This window comes from Nuphar pumila, chromosome 11 (assembly GCF_984573655.1).
Source record: "Nuphar pumila chromosome 11, dmNupPumi1.hap1.1, whole genome shotgun sequence".
Classification (NCBI taxonomy): domain Eukaryota; kingdom Viridiplantae; phylum Streptophyta; class Magnoliopsida; order Nymphaeales; family Nymphaeaceae; genus Nuphar; species Nuphar pumila.
The window spans coordinates 17,949,582-17,969,140 of record NC_143259.1 but is presented as its reverse complement, the minus strand read 5'-3'; the positions used below and the strand labels follow the sequence as shown (position 1 = coordinate 17,969,140).

General features: G+C 36.3%; 1 pseudogene; it reads right to left on the bottom strand.

Moving 5' to 3' along the window:
* Positions 1–19,559, bottom strand: part of LOC149822133 (NAD-capped RNA hydrolase DXO1-like) — a 55,475-nt pseudogene that overhangs the window by 13,258 nt on the left and 22,658 nt on the right.

Genomic DNA, 19,559 nt, shown 5'->3' with positions numbered 1-19,559 from the left:
TAATACACGTGAGCCATAACCTCTATATATAATTTCACACGATGCAAGTGCACAACTGGGGGAAAGAAAATTTCTGATGAATCCCATAGGACTCGTGAACAATAAAGGAACAAATCTTGATTAATACAAACACTAACGGTCTTCAATATACCGCAAGAACATTCCTTTCTTCACAGAAGAGGCAGTTTCTTGGATAAAAAATTTCTTTAATCGTCTTCCTTTCAAATATCTAACAATTCAGTCACCTACTTTTGATCCTCAAACATGAAAGTTACAACTGTAACAATTTCAAAAGCATTTGGAATCTAAGATGTGGCAATCATTAATCAAGCCTGGAAATACAAATCAACAGAAGCACCAGCCAGTTGCGCCCACCAAATCATATGGTGAATGGCAGGATTAGCACATTAGACAATTTTCATCTAGTGGGCAAAAGAAATTTGTATACATACGAAACTTCTCGACGCATCAAATTAACACAATCCATGAAAGAAACCCCCAAGTACAACTAAACCGAGCAGAACCACACAGAAAAAACATGCCCATTCAAAAGGAGATTGCGTGAAGATTAGTCAACGTCTTATAATCACAGTCCATCAATTAAGATAACACAATTCTTGAATTCACAGCTCACAAAAAACGCAAATTAAAGGATTCTATCTCCATACATATGTAAATCTGTTAGGTTTTTTAATACCCACAAGTCACCCTAAATCCGCTTAGCCAAAAGATGATGGTAGAAAACGACCAAGAAACCCTAAATCCGCTTAGCGAAAAGATGATGGCAGAAAACGAGCAAAGGTCAAAAGAACAACTGATGATCCCAATCATAATTTTCAGATCTAACGTTGTAAGTGAGGGAGAACGAAAAAAGGACAAAAACCCTTATTTCTTGAAGGAGGAGATTGGGTTTTCAATCCAAATCTCTACCACGAGAGAGACAGAGAATGTTGCAACTCTGAAAGTCGAGAGGGAGACGTACCTTATTCGGTTCCACCACGAGAGAGGCGTGCCTGTTTTGGCTCCACCATGAGAGACAGAGAGAATGCTGCAACTGTGAGAGCCGAGAGGGAGAGATTGTTGTGAGAAAAAAAATAGAAAGAGGGGTTCGAAAAAACTAAAATAGTAAAATCAACACTTAAAGGGTCCGGGGCAGTATGTTTATGCCCTAATTTTTGGTCAAATGAGGGTTTTGACCCTCATTTGACCACATGCTTTGAGGCGTGTACGCCTCAGCCTGAGGCGCGCCTCAACTCGAGGTGTGCGCCTCAAGGCCTATATACAAGGTGCACGCCTCGAGGGTTTTGCGCTTTATACATGTGCCTCAAGGCAAAAAGCCTCTCACCTTGAGGCGAGGTGCGCTTTTTGCGCCTTGAGACATGTTTTTAATAACACTGATATATATATATATATATATTAACACCCTCCCTTAAACTTGTGGTGGAACAACTGAGAGTTTGCCAAGTAGGAAGTAAAATCCGGGAGACGGAAGCACATTGGTGAAGAAGTCTGCTAGTTGATACATAGATAAAACGTAGGGCAATGTGACGATCTTCCTCAGGAATTCTTCATTAACATAGTGGCAATCCATTTCAATATGTTTTGTCTTCTCATGAAATGTATGATTGCTTGCAATGTATACAACGCTCTTGTTGTCGCAGCATAATCTTAAAGGTTTCGCAATATGAACTCCCAAGTCTTCAAGAAGTTGTCTCAACCATACCAACTCAGACGTAATTGTTGTTATGGCACAATACTCAGCTTCAGTGGAGGAGAGAGACACATTCTTTTGCTTTTTGCATCACCATGAAATTAGGGAATCACATTTAAATACACATAAACCACTAGTTGAGCGTCTATCATTTACAACTCCTCCCAAGTCAGAATCAGAATATGACTTCTAATGAGAAGGAGAATGATAAAAACAAGCCATGATTAATAGATTTTTTAATATATCTAACAATTCTCATTACAACACTCATATGTACCGTAGTGGGAGCATGCTGAAATTGACTAACAGAATGAATAACATAAGATATATCAGGACGAGTAATAGAAACATAAAACAAAGCCCCAATCATTTGGCTGTAGGGAGTTGGATCTTGCAAAGGCGCTTCATCATCTTTCTTCATTTTGGCATTTATGACATTCAGAGTATCAGCCAGTTTTTTATCTGAGAGTCCTGATCGTTCAATGATCTCTATTGCGTACTTAATCTGTGACAAAAAATAACCACGAGGTGAGTAGGTCACTTCTATTCCAAGAAAATATCATAAAAAACCAAGATTTGTCATATCAAAGTTGGCTTTAAGCACATCTTTGATATGATTAACTCCCTGCATATCACCTCCTGTGATTATCATGTCATCTACGTAAAGTAGTAAGATCACCATCCCTGCATTGGAAGACTTAACAAACAACGCAGTGTCAGTAAAACAAGTTTTAAAATGAAGTTGTCTCATCACATTACTAAACCTATCATACCAAGCTTTGGGAGCTTGTTTTAAGCCACACAAGGCTTTGCGTAACCGAAGAGTTTTCTCATGTGCTAAGTTCGAGCCTGGTGGGGGATCCATGAAAACCTCCTCGTCCAGATCACTACAAGAAACTAGGTTATTAGCGATGGAATTTAGCGACAGAATAATTTCGTCGCTAGTTAGCGACGGATTAACGAGCGAAACACAACTGTCGCTATAATCAATGAAATTTATGAAAATAGCGACGAAATATATCCCGTCGCAAAATCCATCGATAATTAGTGACGTATTTTACGAGGGAATATTTTGTTATCACGGATGCACCATTTAGCGACGTTGTTTGCGACGAAAAATCTTTTGTCGCTAATTAGCGACGGAATATATTTAGTCGCCATTTATGTGTTTTGATTTACGGCGGCTTAGCGACAGAATTAATTCATCGCTAAGCCGTCGCTAATTGTTGCATAACCCTAATCCCAGCCCTCTTTTTCTTTTCTTCTTTCGCTGCTCTCGCTCCCTCCAGTCGCCCTCTCCCTCCCACCGCCCTATCTGTCCCGTCGGCCTCTCTCCGGCCCCCACCGTCCACCGTTCATCGGTTGTCGATTCCCGTCAGCCTTCCGCCGTCGCCCGAAGACAGGTAATTTCTAAAATTCCGGCAGGGGGTCAACCCCCTGTTGAAAATGCAGGGGGTCAACCCCCTACGTTCTGGCAGGGAGTCGACCCCCAGCTGTTTCCGGCAGGGGGTCAACCCCCTGCGTTTCGGTAGGTCATTGGGTACTGGGCTTCTCAAGGCCTATGCAAGATGTTTTCATTTGCCTCATTTTTTTGTGGTGACTTCATTTTAAAATAGTGTTTTTTGTAGATTTCTCAACGGAACCCGCTTGTGCTCAGCCACCCGTGGTAAGTAAGTGACAAAAACAATGCAAATCGGGTAAATACCTGTGGTGAGTAAGTGATGCAAGCGCATCACATGTTATTTAATTTATTAGATGTAACACTTTATTGTTCACACACTCACTTAGTTGTTGATATCTAGGGTTGCTTTGTTGAAGTTCGGAGATCATGCTGAGCATGATTTTAATGTATGAATATAAAAGTGTTCTTATTTTTGGAGTACGGATTCCATGCTAGGCATGGTAGTAGTTAGTGGAATATTAAAGTGTGGTTGTTGCAGGTACATGTTTGACATTTGTTTGATATGAATGATTACGATGTATTACAATGTTTGATGTAATTGTATCCATGCTTGCATGTAGTTACTTTCAATTTGATTATGGCTTCTATGTGAAATTGTATAATGAAAGCATGCTTCAAATGAATGTATCGTGTCATTAATTGTTTGCACATGAAAATATTAAGTTATCAATGCATGCATCATAATTCTTGTTATTGTATGACATCATATATTGCATGATAAATTTGATATTTTCTTCATCATAGCATTCTGATGGTTCTCTTTTAACTGGTTAGGTTATTATTCATAACATTATACAAAAATGACTGCAAACCATGAATGAATGTACCGTAGGATAGTGGACAATGAGTTATCGCATGAATATATGGATGGTGTTGAAAGTTTTATTGAATTATCAATGGCAAGTATCAATACAGTGGATCCCACAGGTCAGATTAGGTGTCTCTGCAAGATTTGTAAGAATAATCGATTTGTAGAACCTCATGGCGTTAGACATCATCTATATAAGAAGGGTTTTGTGAGTGATTATCAGAATTGAACGTTTCATGGAGAAGAATTTAGAAACAATTTTGATGCACGGGTGAATATGGTGCACGATAATCTATATATGGATTTGATATTTGATGCCGCAGGAACAGAACTAGGTTCTGCTATGAGTCCTAGTGATGTAAGAACTGCCGTAGATAAAGAATCACCAAACGATGCAGCTAGTAGATTTTATGATTTACTTAGAGATGCTGATGAGCCACTTTGGAACGGTTGTGAGAGTCACACTATCTTGTCTGCAGTTCTTCAACTAATGAATTTGAAGTCTGAGTATAATTTGAGTCAATCATGTTTTGACTATTTGTGCATGATTGTGAAGAGTATGTTGCCCAAAGATGAGAAATTGCTACAAAATTTCTATCGTACGAAAGTTATGGTCAACGCTCTAGGTATGAGGTATAAAAAGATTGATGCTTGTCCAAATCACTGCATGTTGTATTTCAAGGATCAGGAAAATAAAATATCATGCCCGTCATGTGGGCATCCTCGGTTCAAGCCAAAGACAAGAGGCAATGGTAGCACGAGATCAAAGGAAGTTTCATACAAGTCGTTTTGCTACTTTCCTATCACTCCTAGATTGCAATGAGTGTATATGTCTTCAAGGACAGCTAAACACATGAGATGACATGCAAATAAAGTTTGACACGATGAAAACAAGATCACGCATCTTGTTGACACTGAAGCTTGGAAACACTTTGATCATACTCATCAGAACTTTGTAATGGAAGTGTGAAATGTTAGACTCGGTCTATGTACAGATTGATTTAATCCATTTGGGGGTAGATCAACTCCATACTCATGCTGGCCAGTATTTGTAACTCCATACAACCTTCCACCAAGCTTGCGTATGAAACATCCAAATATTTTCTTGTCTTTGTTGATCCTTCGTTCGACCTCACCTGGACAAAATCTTGATGTATATTTAAGGTCATTGATTGATGAACTAAAAGTACTGTGGGATGACGGTGTTACCATGTATGATGCCCACAAAAAACAAAATTTCAATATGAAGGTCGTTGTTCTATGGATAATTAGTGACTTTCCTGCATATGGTATGCTATCTGGTTGGAGCACACATGGGAGGTTGGCATGTCCATACTGCATGGAGGATTCCAAAGCTTTTAGATTGACGCATGGAAGGAAGCCTTGTTGGTTTGAGTGCCATCATCGATTTCTACCCAGTGACCATCTGTTCCGATGACAAAAGAATGTGTTTAGAGCAGGCACAACTGAATGGAAGGTTCATCCACAAGATTGTCTAGCATAGAGATTCTAAGAAGATTGTGATACTTTCCAGATGTATTAAGAGATGCCCGCAGTCCAACACCCTTCCGTGGATTTGGGAAGGATCACAATTGGACAAAGAAATCTATTTTTTGGGAACTACCATATTGGTCGACCCTATTGATACGACATAATTTGGATGTGATGCATGTGAAGAAAAATGTGTTTGATAATGTGTTCAATACAATAATGAATGTTAAAGGAAAAATGAAGGATAATCTGAAAGCTCGTATAGAATAAAAAGTAATATGTAAAAGACTAGAATTGGAACTCAAAAAGTATAATGGCAAAGTACTGAAACCTAAGGCAAAGTACGTGCTTGGACCTGATCAAATAAAGCATGTATGTCAATGGTTGAGACAATTGAGATTTTCAGATGGATATGTCTCTAACATTGCTCGGGCTGTGAAGATTGACGAAGGACAATTATATGGGTTGAAGAGCCATGATTGTCATGTCATTATGCAACGATTGATACCCCTAGCATTTCATGATATGTTAGACAAACCTATATGGGGGGTATTGTCTAAGTTGAGTGGATTTTTTAGAACATTGTGCGCATCAGAAGTCGTAGTATCTGATGTAAATAATCTTGAGGACTCTGTCATCACCATTGTTTGTCTGCTATAAAAGATTTTTCCACCATCATTTTTCGATGTTATGGAACATTTGATTATACATTTGCCATATGAACTAAGGGTCGGTGGCCCTGTGCAATATCGATGGATGTACCCATTTGAAGGTATATGTTTTTTTATATTTGTCTTTTTAATGACAGATATTTCAATTTTGAAATATATATTTTTGCCAGATGCATGTTTGACCTCAAAAAAAAGGTTCGTAATAAAGCAAGAGTAGAAGGCTCTATTTGTGAGGCGTACACTTTAGAAGAGATTTCAAATTTCTCATCTATGTACTTTGAACCTCACATTCCAACACGTTACACATGTCCGCCTTGTAATGATGATAGAGAACAAGTAATTGTAGTTGACAAGTTGTCGATATTTCAACCACTTGAGCATGCATTTGGTAGTTGTCAATCAAGGCTCTTGACAAATCGAGAGCAAGATGCAGCACACATCTATATTCTTTTTAATTGCTCAGTGATCGACCCATACATCGAGTAAGTATATGTAGACGCAACACAATTATAAATCCTTTTATGTTCTATACGTGTATACATGGTTCGGTAATATAAGTATTTGTGGTTTGCAGACGATTTGATCTGGAGTTGCGAAGAGAAGTTTCGCATCTCACTGATGCAGAAGTACAAAAAGAATGTGAAACTAAGTTTGTGGAGTGGTTGAAACAGTTGGTAAGGATGCTAACATAAATTTTATACTTGTAAACAATACTAAGTTACTTAATTGGTCGTGATCACAATCATTGTTTATGTCTGTGCGTAGGTCCACCATGGTGATGTTAAAGATCAAGGAATGTGTGATTTAGAAAATGGTCTGACCAAAGTTGTGCAATGCTACAACGGGTACATCGTAAATGGTTACGATTCCATACAAAAGATTATGAAATAAACAAATCAATGATGAATAGTGATGTGTGTGTGTCAAGGGTAGCAGCTACGGTGAAAATGAACATAATTACTATGGTGTTATAGAGGAAATAATGGAGTTGACTTACTTAGGCATAAATAATAGGGTAACTTTATTCAAGTGTCATTGGTTTGATCCAACTGCAACAAGACTCGACAAAGTTTCAGGCATTGTGGAGGTGAATCATAAATCAAGGTTTGGAACATATAAACCATTCATATTATCCTTGCAAGCTCAACAGGTTTATTATACTTCATATCCGAGTATAAAAAAGTCAGATAGAAATAAATGATAGGCAGTTTACAAGGTGAAGTTCAAAGTATACCCTGAGTATGATCAATTATAGGAAGACAAGTTAGCTGAAGACAGTGATTACTATCAATCAGATGATATCTATGACTTCTCTTATGGTCACGATGTTGCGCATGATATGCATGTCATAACTCAATTGTCCGATGACACATGCATGGAAGAATGTGATCCAAATGATATACCAAGTGGATGGGTAAACAATAAAGAAGAAGAAGAAGAATATGAAAGTCAAACAAGTGACGAGAAAGAATTCTCAAGCTAGTGAGCAAAATCTTGTGATACAAACCTCTATTTGAATGCATTGCAATACTTGATGTGAATGATTTGAATTATTTGAATGTATTGTAATACTTGATGCGAATGAATGAGTTGTACTGCAATACTTCATGTGAATGATTTGAATTATTTGAATGTATTGTAATACTTGATACGAATGATTTGAATGCATTGCAATACTTGATGTGAATGATTTGAATGTATTGTAATACTTGATGCAAATGAATGGGTTGTATTGCAATACTTGATGTGAATAATTTGAATTATTTGAATGTATTGTAATACTTGATGTGAATGATTTGAATGCATTGCAATACTTGATGTAAATGATTTGAATGCATTGCAATACTTGATGTGAATGACTTGAATGTATTGTAATACTTGATGTGAATGATTTGAATTATTTAAATGTATTGTAATACTTGATGCGAATGAATTGAATGCATTGCAATACTTGATGTGAATGATTTGAATGCATTGCAATACTTGATGTGAATGACTTGAATGTATTGTAATACTTGATGTGAATGATTTGAATTATTTTAATGTATGGTAATACTTGATGCGAATGATTTGAATGCATTGCAATACTTGATGTGAATGATTTGAATGCATTGCAATACTTGATGTGAATGACTTGAATGTTTTGTAATACTTGATGTGAATGACTTGAATGTATTATAATACTTGATGTGAATGACTTGAATGTATTGTAATACTTGATGCAAATGAATGGGTTGTATTGTACTTGATGTGAATGATTTGAATGTATTGTAATACTTGATGTGAATTATTTGAATGTATTGTATAACATTTGTTATTTGTTAGAATATGGTTCGTGGAGGTTACAATGGTCGTTTATCCAGTAGTAGTCAGACCCAGCCTTCATCTTCACGGGCTCCTGTGATAGGTATATCATTTAACTAATTGGATGTTTGATTAGTTGAAATACGCATTCTGAGAATTTCTAACATGTTTTTTTACAGATGATGTTTCGCTTGTACACGAACCACCTACACCAGTTGATCACACAAGTCAGGAGCCAACACAGGATGCAGGGTTTTCTCAGTCTGGCACAAGAAGACTAATTTGAATAGTGTATATCGATAATCAACCGTAAGTATTTCATTGTCAATTATTGTATATCTCATAAATATTTTATATTGATATTTATTGTGTACCAATTCATATACAGCATGAGGTTTGAGCCTCAAGAAGTAGTACGCGAGATTAGGAATTCACTTTTTCAACATCTACCAGGACCAGTCGCTCAATGAAAAGAGTATCCAAAAGAAGTGATAGACAGATTGTGGTCCTCATTCACGGTATATAGTTGTTTGTCATAGTTAATGTGTTTCATATTTATTTATTTTTTTATAATCATGTCTACTAACTTTTTGAAAATATATATAGGCTTCAAATCGCTTCGCGACTAAGGAACATAATGCAAAGAAGGTGTGGCAGAGGGTGGTTGTCAATCAATTTGTAGACATGCTGCACAATATGAAGACTGCAGCAAAAAAAACATTTGGCGGAATAGATGATCCACTACAGTGGAAGGGCCATGGCCCTATTACTATCAGGAGAGATTATTGGGATTGAATGTGCGACAAGTGGGCGGAGGATGCATTTCGAAATCGCTTTGCGAAGACTGCACAAAATCGAGCAAAAATGCTTGAAGCCCATTTACACATAGGAGGATCTAAGACTTTTAGGAGTCACCTAAAGAAAATGGTAACTCGTCAATATATAATATTAATTTTATAAGTATTGTTGCAAACTTGTTTACTAAATCTTTTATCATTTAACTTTGCAGGAAACAGAAAAAGGAGGCATTATACCATATAAGGATGTGTTTGTTGAAACACATAAACGGAAGACCATGGGAGACTTCGTATCAGAGAAGGCGAGAACGACAACGGTATGTATTTATTCTATTAATAATCATTTCAATATGCAAGTTATCATAATGTTATCATTAATTATTAATGCATACTTTAAACATTATTTTGTAGGAGGCATATGAGCAACAGATGGTAGAGCGATATGGCAATGACGCTACTCAGCATCCATCATTTGATCATACAGCATGGGTGACTGCAACAGGTGAACCCAAAATGGGTCGTGTGTTCGGGTTTGGGAGTAATATGAATACTTCACCTGTTATTACTTCTTTCAGTTACGGCTCACAGACTTCTTCCATTGACATAAGCTCCAAGCAGCATCCTATTCTTTCCAGTGATGATGTATGCCAGATCCTTAAGGACACAATGTGTGACTACTTCCATGAAACTGTCGTCGACGTTCTTCGAGCTGAGTTCAATAGTTTTTTGCTAAACAGAGGAACTTCGATTGCAGGTCCCTCTCAGGTATGAAAGTTTCATGCAATATATTGCATGTCGTTAGATTTCATGTAACTTTGATTGCCTTAACATATTTAGTTTTTTTGACTGCCTTAGAGCACATATGAGCATGGTAGAATCACATATAGAGTTTTTCTGACTTTCTTAGAACACATATGAGCATGCTAGAATGACATATACAACTTTTTGTCTGTCTTAGAGCACATATGAGCATGGTAGAATCACATATAGAGTTTTTCTGACTACCTTAGAACACATATGAGCATGCTATAATCACATATTCAGTTTTTTGACTGCCTTAGAATACATATGAGCATGATCGAATCACATATATAGTTTTTTGCCTACCTTAGAGCACATATGAGCATAGTAGAATCACATATAGAGTTTTTTGCCTGCCTTAGAGCACATATGAGCATGCTATAATCACATATAAAGTTTTTTGCCTGCCTTAGAGCACATATTAGCATGATAGAATCACATATAAAGTTTTTTTGACTGCCTTAGAACACATATGAGCATGCTATAATCACATATTCAGTTTTTTGATTGCCTTAGAACACATATGAGCATGCTATAATCACATATTCAGTTTTTTGACTGCCTTAAAACACATATGAGCATGCTAGAATCACATATAGAGTTCTTTTACTGCCTTAGAACACATATCATTCTTAATAGAATCACATATAAAGTTTTTTGCGTTGTCTGCCTTAGAGCACTGTGATCATCGCAAAATTTTTCCTCTCGTAATACTCTCTCTCTTTCTTCTCTTTTCCTTTCCAACCTCTTATTTTCCTCCTTTTTGAAGGGAGAAAGATAAAAGAACGGAAAAAAAGAGAGAAGGGAAAAGAAAGGAGAGAAGAGAAGAGGAACTCGTTTGCGGGTCTCACTTGACCTTAATTTTGAAAATGTTTGAAATAACTCGCCTCCGTTTTTGAAATATTTGCGGGAAAACTGGGAGACGGGATCCGCTCGTCGGTACGAGGTTCGACCGTTCCTGGCGCCTTTACCAGGGGTAATCGAACCAAGGGTCGAATTAATGCCTTTTGCTTTGCTAAGAAATTATCTAAGTATTTATCCTAAGTCTAAATGCACAATGAATCATGCTTGTGCAAATGCAAAGATGTATGCTCTTTTTTGAAAATATTTTGAAGAAATCCCAAGTGAATCTGATAAAGTGAAGAAATGTTTTCTAACTTAGAACTTAAGATTAAAATTCTAAGTTTTTAGAATAATCAGGAGCTTGGGAAAAAAAATCTAGATTTTTGGAAAATGATTTTGAAGTTTTGAGATAAAAGGGATTTTCAAAGTCATAAATGGACTTTGAATCAGAATAGAAATGAAAATGGAATTGAATCAGAATGAAGTGTAGAAAATCTAAATAAAATTGATTTGAAAGTTTAGAATTCAAGATGGAATTTGAATCCAAAGTCTGGATTCTAAATAGATTTCGAAGTTGAATTTTGGATTCAGAATTTGGAACTAGGGATTGGATTTGAAATCTGAAATAAAAATGGAATTGATTTTTAAGAATTGGAATTAAAGTGGAATTTGGATTCAGAATTTTGAATGGAATTGGATTCAAGATTTGGAATCCAAGATGATATTTGGATCTGAAATCTGAGATCCGAGATAGGGTTGGACTCTGGATCTTAAGATAGAATTGGATCTGAAGTCTGAGATCCAAAGTGAAATTGGTTCTGAATCCTATAAGAAAATTGGATCTGAAGTCTGAGATCCAAAAATGGAATTGGAGTTTTGATCCTAAGGAGGAATTGGATCTGAAGTCGGAGATCCAATATGAGTGTTGAATCTTGGATCCTAAGATGGATTTGGAGTTAAATTCAGAAGATGAATCAAGAACTTCCAAATTTAATTTAAACTTGGAAAATGATTTTTTAGAAATTGAATCTTGAATATACAAATGAATTTCAAAGTTAAATTGGATTTTAAATTTAAGATATAATTTAGAATTTGAAATACAAGATGATTCTGAAGTTTCAAAGTCAAAATGGGACTTTGAAATTGAATTCTTGAATCCTTTTGAGGAATAGAATTGAATTTGAATTTATAAATAGGATTTGATCTGAGAAATGAAGGAAAGAATTACTTGGATTTTATGAAAAAGAATTTAGAAATATGATGCAATTCTATCTAAATGATGAATGAATTTAAATTTTTGAATTTGGATTTTTGAAAAGCTATTCCATCCTTTAAATGAATTAAAATCAGATTGAAGATATAATACATCATTGACTATGGTCATTGAATGTATTATATAATAATCTATATTTATATTCAAGTGAAGAATAAAATACATTTTGGTGCTTTTATAGAATTTAAAATGAAATTAACTCTCAATATACCCTGACTATGGTCATTGATATATATTTTGAGTCAATTTTAAGTTAAATTCTAAATAAAAGGAGAAAATATTTAAGGAAATATGATGAATTTTGAAAATGGATTCAGTGTGGATCCCGTGTTATTTCGTAAAAGATAAAAATCCTAAGTTTTGTCCACACCCTGACTATGGCCATTGATGTGGATCATCAACTTAGGATTGATTTACCTCTTACGAAATGGTGCACGTGCCATACGTATTTCACCAATGTGAGATTCTTGAGAAATAAAGACAAAAATCATGAAAACAAGTAATTCATGGTATTTTATAATGCTCATTCTACCTAAGAGCAGAAAATGTAAATTTTCATTCAAGATCTAACTATTACATTATTTGAATTGAAAAAAAAAATGTCAAGGCTTTCTAATCTAAAGGAGAAATCCTGCAAAACAAGAGTTAGCTTAAGCTAGAGACAAACATATCACAAAAGATATTACAATGAAAGCTTAAGATGGCATGAGGGAAAGATAGGAAATGACGCATTTATATTTATAGGCACGTATACATACATATATATATATATATAGATGTGTGTATATGTATATATATATATAGATATATGTATATACATACATGTGTGACCTATATAATATCTTATGAAATGAGTATATATGATGATGATAAATGGGTGTTGTGCACACATGAATAAATCTAAAGCATTGTGGAGTGTATACACAAGTTTATCAACCATGCATAACATGAAATAGTATGAGTTAAGTAACGAATTGCTTTACAACAGTTAGTATAATGAAAGGTGCATATGTAGCCGGGTGTGCAATGAGATGAACAAAGTTTTTGTAGCAGCATAATACATGATTTACAAGGGTGAAAGATGTAGGACACAAGGAATTAGTATAGGTACAGGCTGACTGAAAATATATATATATATATATATATATATATATATATATATATATATATATGAAAGAGGCGAATTTATCAAACTTTACAGACACTTTGCAGCACAAGTCATACTACCATAAAGCATCAAGACCAGAACTGACCCTCCTGCTTTCCACAATTAGGTTACCAGCCATATCCAATAACAGAGCTATGTATATAATTGATATTTAGCAATAAGTGCCCAGGATATCATCAAAATGACATTCTTGTCAGAGATACATCGATTCATCCTTCAGCCGGACAACCCTCTACAAGGCTGGGCAATGCTGCCTTTTCATATGAAAGTCATTTCATGGGGTTCATCCTACCAGTGGGTGTCTCTTAACTTACAGATTCAGAGGATTTTTCACTTCTTGGATGCTCAAAACAAGAACTGAAGTAATCATATTCAGGGCAGGGTGACCCTGACAGAAGTTACATTTGTGATCTCCAATGTTTTAGCATGCAGTAGGAAGTCTCAAATGTCATCACGTTGAAACCAGAGCTTGACTTTGCACTTCAGAGAGCAAAGGCTAATTTCCCATCTGAATGCTCCTCTTGTGTAAGCTTTTGCAGTTTTTTTTTTTTTTTTTGGAACCATCTGAACACATAAATAGCTCAGCCATTTTTGCATCACATCAAGAGCACCAGAACTCCAATTATGCACGTTTTCTATGAAATTCAAGTAAATACATAAAAAAAATGTGGATGTAATCCATTTTTTTTTTTAGAAGGTGATGGCTGACTGCTAAATATCTTGATCATTGCCTTAGCAGTGAAATGTAGAAACTCCCTTGAAGTACAACCAGCAGTCTCACCTGAATTGGCCGTGACAACAACCATTAACCCCATTCTTGCAGGCTCATACGAGCATAAACAACAAGTATTTGTCCCTTCAACCCAGCTGGAAGCTAATAGGAACACAGAACCTTCAACAAGAATATCAGACCCCAAAAGACAGTGATAACATAAAAAAATGATGCAACAGTCTCTATGACTACATGACTTCAATTAATTGAAAACCAGATTAAGGTTCTGATGCTAATATGAAATATGTACATAAAAGATTTCTTACCATTTCAGGGGGGGAGTCAAGGAAACGATCCTTTCCTAAATTTTGGAAGAGGCGCAAACAATAGTGCTTGCAAATTTGGGAAAACCAAAAGAATTAATCATCTAATCATGAATGGGAGAGAGGAAATATGTAACAACAGCAAGGCGACCTGGAAATACAACTAGAGAAGCTGATGGCTTCCAAATTCCTTGGATCACCATTAACAAAATCATACATTCAGGATTTAATGCACTTAAGATTAGCATAACAGTTCAACATGACAGATATCTCAAGAGTTTTGCAAAAAAAGAAAAAGGTGAAAATATAAACACATACCTCCAAAAGTAGCTAATGAATGTCCTTTTGCAGATTACACAAAAAAAAAAGTCTTTGAATTCTTCAACGTGCTTAATACAACTCCCTTTTGAATTGGATAAGGGTTCTAATACATCTCTGAAATGCTGTTGAAACAGCTGGCAAGCCTTCTTCTGGCTGTTGTCACTACCTGTAACCGTGGATCCTCTGCAACTTAAATTTCAACATGGTAAAAGAAGAAAATATAACCTCTTTTGCTAAATAACACGCTATGACAATTAGCCCATTCATCAGCTCCTGCGAAATGGCTCTGGAAGGTAACCCATGGGTTGGTTCTTGGTGGGATCAGCAAACTCCAGATTACTTCCTCTTTTATAACGACAAACAGATTTTCAATGAATGGGGGATCTGATAAATCAAACCTGACGCAGATCCCTGAGATGAAGCTGTCATTTCAGAAACTCAAATGATATGGATGTACGCCATTCATTGCAGCTGAGTTTCATAACTTCAAGGATATGAATGAATTGAAATGCTGGAAGTTCCCCTTTGAGAATTGGTTATCACTGAACTTCAACACATACCATTGGTGCAAGACGATATATCATAAAAAAAAAAACAGAGACCAAAATTCAGAGGGAATGATGGGGATACAGTGGATCAGCCAATGAAGATTAACACTGTTATTATTTCAAATCTTGAGCAGTGATTCAGACCACACAACCCCAGAACCATTCCTAATAAGGATGGTAATGCCAGCAGCAACACAGATTGTGGTAACGATGGGGTAAGCTCAGGAAAACAAAACAAAAGGATTATATCTAAATAGAGAAAAAAACATAAGATCAAAATATCACTAACAATTCTTAATTGGCAGAAAGCAGCTAGGAAATAGTAGGAGATGAGATCGTAATATATACAAGAAACTAAAAAAAAAAGAATTCATAGGTTACAAATCGATCGCCAATAAGGAAAACTGGGAATCATGATATATAAAGAAGATGGAAAATGACATGAGCCATAGACGGGAATGATGTAAATCGTGATCCTCCTGAAATGCAAAGGGATGTTAAATCTACATAATATAAACAGGGGAAGAGAGAAGAAAAATAAACTGATATAAGGCCCCTCTTTGTAATAAATCAATTATGAATCCAAACTTCTGGTCGATTAATCAGAGCATCTCACGGTAGATGCTGATCTCTGTGACATATTGACACTCAACTATTCACATAACGATACCATATTCTGGCAGGTTGGAACCAGAAAATTAAGAAAAGAAATGAAGAAGTCATGAGACAAAACACGATGATGAATCAGAAAGAAGGAAAAGGAATTCACTAGAGCTCTGACTACATATTAACCCGAAATAACAATAACGACTAAAAAAAAAAATTTTAAAAGAAGAGAAAAACTAAAATCACAATGAAGGAAATGTCATCCTATCTTGATAAACACTGGAATTCCACGAAATGTCAACACCCCGTTCATATGGAATGGAAATTCATGGGAAAATAAAATAAAAAAAAAAATTGGATAACAAAGGAAATGTAACCCCAACGAGGGTGAAATTTTATTGCAGAGTGCAAATCAGAGCTGCGATAAGCAGACTGATATTGCAGTATATTGCTTCAAAAAAAATGAAAATCTAAGAAGAGGAGTAAAAGGGAACTTACCTGTAGTTGTAGAACCTTCAGTGGTAGGCTCTTCTCCGTCAGGTGGAAGAAATCCAGGAAATAAGAAGAAGAGGAAGAAGGATCGAAGGAGAGAAGAATGGTAGGGTGAAGACGGGTGAAAACAAGAGGAAGGAGAAGAAAACAAAGGGATGCGGGGGTGAAGGCGATGGATGAAAAAGAGGCCTTCCACGCCCCTTTTAAAGGTGGAGGAGATGGTTCGAGAAAGGGAGGTTAGAGGGTGCGCCATGGTAAGAGAGGGTTTTAGGGTTTCGGTGGAGAGAATCGGGAGATACCCGACTGAGGGAGGCGGCTCTCCCTCCCCTTTTTTCCATTCACGAAGGGTTTTCCAAAAAACCCTAAAAAAAGCATTTTGCATAAGACCCCCTCTGATTTTTGAGTTTTTACAAAAAGGGGCTCTCAGGGCTTTTTAGCAAAAATTTGACTTTTAAAGTTTAAACTAATTCATCATTTTTTTTCTCAAAATTTTTCCATTTTTTTGGTTTTTGGTGTTATTTTTCCATTTTTTTGTATTTTTAAGTAGAAAACCTAAGATTTGTGAGAAAATAAGAATTAAAACTAAATTTTTTGTGTTTTTGCAAAATATTTACAAAAAGGGGATTTTTCTGAGAACTAAAAGCTATTTTGAGAAAATTTCTTCAAAAATGGGTTTTGATCCGGATTTTGAGGAAATATGGATTTAAAGTACTGGATTCGGATCCGGAGTTGATTTTGAATATATCAATATGGATTCTAATTCAGAAAATCTGAAGAATGATCAAAATTTAGCTTTTGGTTTTCTCAGAAAATGAAACCAGGGGCAAAAGGGTCATTTTTACAAAACTTTGAAAAATTTGGGGTGTTCACAGATGCCCCTCTTTGCTACTAAGCCGGTTGAGAGCCGAGCTTAGTGGCAAAGACAACACTCCAAATTTTGAAAAATGCCCCAGTCAGCAGGTCTTAACTGGGTGTGGAAGAATTTATTTTGAAAATATAGTTTTTCAGGCTTAAAACCTTATCCTGAATGGTTTTGGGAAGACAAAATGCTCATAATGATATGATTGAGTAAAAGATGAGGAAATCGTGATGGGACTTTAGATGGAAATTCCGAAATGGTGGGAAATGAGAATTTTGATCAGGTCTCATGGGTGAGACCAGATACTGTTTTTGGAACGATTCAGGTTTAGTCCTTAACCTGGATGGGACGAAGATATATCAAAAATGAATTTGGAAATGAGGAAAGGAATACATGAGTACCTTGATGGGACATTTTGGAAAAGGTCTTGTGAAATGAAGCTCAAGTGGGATTCTATCCTCGATGGATATACAAAGAATGGATTTCTTGATGGGAAGAGTCATGATGGGACTGGAAGAAAACATCTTGTCAAAACGAGGAATCTCATTGGAATGTGACTCAGGTTTAACCCAAACCTGTAAGGAAGATACCTCACGAAGCGAGGTTCCGGGTTAACTCTTAACCTGGATAGGAAATCTACCATACGGGTTTCTCAAAAATGGAGAAAGCACGATGGGACCTTCGAAATTTGGACGAACAAATTCGAGAGGGATTTTTGCGAAAGGAGGAAATATAGAGTCCCTAAAGCTTTGAAAAGGGGAAGAAATTGGGCGTCTCATTGCTGAGACTGAAATAGCTTTTGAAATCAAAGAATCTTTCGCAAATGGTTCAGGTTTGACCCTTATCCTGAGTGGGAGAAATCTACCATACAGGTTTCTCAAAAAATGGAGAAAGCACGATGGGACCTTCGGAATTTGGACGAACAAATGCGAGAGGGGTTTTTGCGAAAGGAGGAAATATAGAGTCCCTAAAGCTTCGAAAAGGGGAAGAAATGGTGTGTCTCATTGCTGAGACTGAAATAGCTTTTGAAATCAAAGAATCTTTCGCAAATGGTTCAGGTTTGACCCTTATCCTGAGTGGGGGAAATCTACCATACAAGTTTCTCAAAAATGGAGGAAGCACGATGGGACCTTCGGAATTTTGGACGAACAAATCCGAGAGGGGTTTTTGCGAAAGGAGGAAATATAGAGTCCCTAAAGCTTCGAAAAGGGGAAGAAATTGGGTGCGTCTCATTGCTGAGACTGAAATAGCTTTTGAAATTAAATGATCTTTCGCAAATGGTTCAGGTTTGACCCTTATCCTGAGTGGGTCATCCATACGGAATTCGTTAATGAGAAAACCGTGATGGGACAGGAGGAGATACTTCTTCTGAGGCAACTCTTTTTGGGAAATACAAACAACGCTAGGTTGCATCAAAATGAATATTGAATGTTTATTTAATTCTTGGAATAGCTAGAAAATTTTGCCAATAAGATAAAATCATAGTAGATTCAGATGCTTCTAAATGTGCACGTTTGTGCAAAAGATATTCCCTCTTTTACCTAGAGTATTTCCCCCAAATGAGGTTAACTCCTCAGTTCTAAGAGTCAGATCCAAAATTTGACCGCTGATGATCTTCTTCAAGGAAGCTATCCATTTCCCTGATATGAGAATAAAAAAAATATTCTTAATTTCATAAAAGTAGAAAATGAAGAGATATTGATAAAAGAATTTTGCATGAGAAAAGATGACTTCTGGCAACTTCGGCAGCTTGATATCTAGGTGTTTTCCCACGATGATCTTTTTGCACTCTTTTGAGTCATTGGGCTTTCTCGGTTTTTCACATCATCCTTCATTTGGATGTCCTGACTTTTCTCTCTTTTTCAGAGAAGGGTACGTCACAAGCTCCTTCATCTTGGAGATGCTCCGATCCTTCTTTCTCTCAGGGATTATATATGATATTAGCTCAAAAAGGTCTGAAATCAAATATCTTTTAGGGTTTGTCGGTAGGTTCATCGCATCTGCCTTCATCTCGACAGCGATCCGAACTTTCCCTGGAAGGATCCGTCACAAACTCCGTCATCTTGGAGATGTTTCAAATCTTCTTTGGCCCCGGGGATCTACTCGCTTAATTTGCCTTCATCTTGACGACAATTGAGAGATCCCTTTTGCGGATATTTGATTGCAACTTTTAAACGAAAATGAGAAGGGTTGAGTGGATTTTTTTTATAGCTCAAGATATTTCCACTGCCTGATTGTCAGAAAATCATTTTTAAAACATGCGCCATAGCCAAGATCAGTATCAATTCTCTTTCGGCTTTTCAACATCATTGAAGATTTCTTTTATTGATCATATCGAGGACATTTCTTACATCCTTTTGGTTGATCAA